Here is a 4,454-nt window from a genome sequence, read left to right as displayed (position 1 = left end):
GATGTTCCCTATGGAATCTTCTGCACCTGAGGTTCTTTCTTCCATCTCTTGTATTCTGTTGCTGATGCTCACATCTATAGTTCCAGATTTCTTTCCTAGGGTTTCTATCTCCAGCTTTGCCTTACTTTGGGTTTTCTTTATTGTGTCCACTTCCCTTTTTAGGTCGAGTATGGTTTTGTTCATTTTCATCACCTGTTTGGATGTGTTTTCCTATTTTACTTTAAGGACTTGTAACTCTTTAGCAGTGTTCTCCTGTATTTCTTTAAGTGAGTAATTAAAGTCCTTCTTGATGTCCTCTACTATCATCATGAGATATGCCTTTAAATCCAGGTATAGCTTTTCAGGGTACCCAGGACTGGCTGAAGTGGGAGTGCTGTGTTCTGATGATGGTGAGTGGTCTTGGTTTCTGTTAGTAAGATTCTTACATCTGCCTTTCGCCATCTGGTAATCTCTGGAGTCAGTTGTTATAGTTGTCTCTGGTTAAAGCTTTTTCCTTTTGTGATTCTGTTAGCCTCTACCAGCAGACCTGGGAGACTATCTCTCTCCTGAGTTTCAGTGGTTAGAGCACTCTCTGCAGGCAAGCTCTCTTCTTGCAGAGAAGGTGCACAGATATCTGTTGTTTGGATTTGCTTCCTGGCAGAAGATGAAGGCCTGAAACAGGGCCTGGCCCAGAATCTGTGAGCTTCTGTAGTCCACACTCTCTCTCTCTCACCTGTGCAGACTAGTCTTGGTGGGATCCAGGAAGGAAGATGGCTCCCTTGGATGCTCCGACAAAGACCTCCCGGTCTAGGTGGACACCTCTCCTCTGCCCCATTTTCAAACAATATATATTTTAGTAGTCGATCTTACCAATTTAGTTTCTTTTTTGTTTCTATGACAAAGACAAGGAAACATATTTTAAAAAGTGTTTAATTGGGTTTATGAATTTAGAGGGTTAGAGTCCATGATGGTAGAGTAAGGGCTTGGTGGCAGGAATAGCTAGGAGCTTACATTTTGATCAGCAAGAAGGAGGCAGAGAGGGCACACTGTTGATGGCAGGAGGTTTTTGAAACCTTAAGCCTACCCACAGTGACACACCTCCTTCAACAATGCCAGCCTTCCTAATCCTTCCTAAACAGCAACTAATTGGGGGACCAAGTGTTCAGATGCCCAGGACTTATGGCGTGTCTCACTCAAACCACTACACCATCTCTTCACTTCCCCACTCCTCTTCTTCCTCATCTCCTCAATATAATTCTCTGACCTAGGTTCTTTTGTTCTTTCAAGTCATGTATCCCTTTGCCCCTCCACTCCCCATTCTCCAGCATTAAAAAAAAAAAAAAACTCTTTCTTGGTCTCTTCTCTAGTTTTAAGCTTATTCACATTTATACCCACTCTCTCACACATGCATACACATATCACAAGCTGGAATCTGTATATGAGACAACACATGCAGGTTTCATTTTCTTGAGTTTGGGTCACTTCACTTCTCAGATCTACCCAATTTTCCTTCAAATTTTATAAATTCATTTTTTTCTTTAGAGCGGAATAAAATTCCACTATTATGTTCCTGTACAACATTTTTATTTATCCATTCATCTGCTGGTAGACATCTAGGCTGTTCCATTTCCTTGCTAGTGTCAACAGTTAGAACAGCCATGGGCATGGGTGAGGAAAGACATTTGCTATGGGAAATTCTTTTTTTTTTAATGATATTTTTTATTATGTATTTTCCTCAATTACATTTCCAATGCTATCCCAAAAGTCCCCCATACCCCCCACCACCACTTCCCTACCCACCCATTCCCATTTTTTGGCCCTGGCGTTCCCCTGTACTGGGGCATATAAAGTTTGCGTGTCCAATGGGCCTCTCTTTCCAGTGATGGCCAACTAGGCTGTCTTTTGATACATATGCAGGTACAATTTGCAAAACACATGAAACCGACGAAGAACGAAGACCAAAGTGTGGACACTTTGCCCCTTCTTAGAATTGGAAACAATCACCCATGGAAGGAGTTACAGAGACAAAGTTTGGAGCTGAGACAAAAGGATGGACCATCTAGAGACTGCCATATCCAGGGATCCATCCCATAATTAGCCTCCAAACAATGACATCATTGCATACACTAGCAAGCATTTGCTGAAAGGACCCTGATATAGTTGTCTCTTGTGAGACTAGGCTGGGGCCTAGCAAACACATAAGTGGATGCTCACAGTCAGCTATTGGATGAATAACAGGATCCCCAATGGTGGAGCTAGAGAAAGTATCCAAGGAGCTAAAGAGATCTGCAACCCTGTAGGTGCAACAACATTATGAGCTATGGGAAATTCTGTTCTCTGAGTATATGCCTAGGAGCTGTACAGAGAGGCATATGGCAGTTCTATTTTCTAATTTGTAAGTAACCCCCACACTGATTTCCAGAGTGGTAGTAAGTACCAGCTTACACTTTTCCCAGCTGTGAATGGGGAATGGCTCCTTTCTCCCTATTTCCTCATTTCCGTACCAGCCTTTGTCATTTGTTTCCTTGGTGACAGATATTCCAGGTGTTGTTAAACCAAGTTCTACCCTGCTGATTTTGTTTCAATACCCAGGATTGCAAAGCTGGCCACATCTCATTTGTTTGTTTGTTTGTTTGTTTGTTTGTTTTACTTATTCACTTTACATCCCCCTTGCTGCCCCCCTCCCTGTCACCACCTCCCACAATCCTTCCCCTCACCGTCCCCTCCCTTTCTCTTCTGAGCTGGTATGCCCCCACACCACCCTGGCACATCAAGTCTCTGTGAGGCTAGGCGCATCCTCTCCCACTGAGGCCAGACAAGGCAGCCCAGCTAGAAGAACATATCCCACATACAGCAACAGCTTTTGGGATAGCCCCTGTTCCAGTTGTTTGGGACCCACATGAAGACCAAGCTGCACATCTGCTACATGTGTGAGAAGGCCAAGGTTTAGTCTATGGTTGGTGATTCAGTCTCTGAGAGCCCCAAGAGTCCAGGTTAGTTGACTCTGTTGGTCTTCCTGTGGAGTTTCTATCCTTTTCATGGCCCATAATCCTTCCTCCTATTCTTCCATAAGAGTCCCCAAGCTCCATCCACTGTTCACCTGTGGGTATCTACATCTGTTTCAGTCAGCTGCTGGGTGGAACCTCTCAGAGGAAAGTTGTGCTAGGCTCCTGTCTACAAGCATAACAGAGTATCTTTTATAGTGTTAGGGTGATTTCCCATGAAATGGGTCTCAAGTCGAGTTGAGTATTGGTTGGCTCAGTCTCTGCTTCACCCCTGTCCCTGGATTTCTTGTAGACAGGATAAATTTTGTCATAAAAACATCATCCATCATAATCAAGTAGGCTTCATCTCAGGGATGCAGGAATGGTTGAATATATGAAAATCCATCCTTGTAATCCACCATATAAACAAACTGAAAGAAAAAAAAATCACATGATCAACTCATTTGATGCTGAAAAAGCCTTTGGCAGAATCTAGCAACCCTTCATGTTAAAAGTATTAGAGAAACAGAGATACAGGCACATAATTAATCACAATCATTCCTTATTTTGGTCTCTTGCCCCATCAGTGTGACTCTGCTATCATGTTCAAGTGTGCTTGGTGAAACCAAGGCTCTGTCCTGAATAAGATGATTGAAGGTACTCAAGGACTTAGTAACAAAGCCAGCTGGAATGTTGCCTTGGTTGTTGTGAACCTGCAGACTACCGACTCATCTCATGTCTCCTTGTTGTAGCTCACCCTGTGCTCTAAATGCCTTGACTTATATGGCTATAAATGCAACCTGGCTATAGGGGGGAATTTCACCACCAAGTCCAAAATATTAAAATGTGCTGGCACAAAGATCGAATTACATTAAGGGCTGAATAACAAGGTACCTTGATACTAGTATTTCAAACACCAAATCAAGAAAAAGTTTCAGACTGGAATGAGGTTAAATGGATTCAGAAGTTGAACAATTTGGGATACAGGAGTACAGCTATCTAGTAAAGATGCTGTATAGTGACATGCACATATATGCTGAGGCCTTGGTCACCCTGGAGATACTGTTATAATATTCTGTGCAAAAGATGTGGTAAAATTATCTGCAACTAAAAACATTAAGTTTTCACAAATAAGTAATATTGATAAAGAGGTAAAAGTTATTACCCTGGAGATGAAGGACCCAGTTCAGCTAACTTTTAAACTGATTTTTAAAAAAATCATTCCATTGTATCATATACTAACACTTAGAATTGGGGTAGACTGTGTGAAGCTGTGTCTCTGTCATTCCTCCTCTACCTAATGCATTCTCTGGTTGGCTTTAATAAAAATCTAATGGTTAATTAGCTGGGAAGGAAATGGAAGGCAGGACTTCTTGGGAGGAAGAAAGGAACTCTGGGAAGAAGAAGAAGAAGAAGAAGAAGAAGAAGAAGAAGAAGAAGAAGAAGAAGAAGAAGAAGAAGAAGAAGAAGAAGAAGAAGAAGAAGAAAGGC

This window comes from Mus caroli, chromosome 3, assembly GCF_900094665.2.
Source record: "Mus caroli chromosome 3, CAROLI_EIJ_v1.1, whole genome shotgun sequence".
Taxonomy (NCBI): Eukaryota; Metazoa; Chordata; class Mammalia; order Rodentia; family Muridae; genus Mus; species Mus caroli.
The sequence above is the reverse complement of the archived record's forward strand: the minus strand, read 5'-3'. Positions refer to the sequence as shown.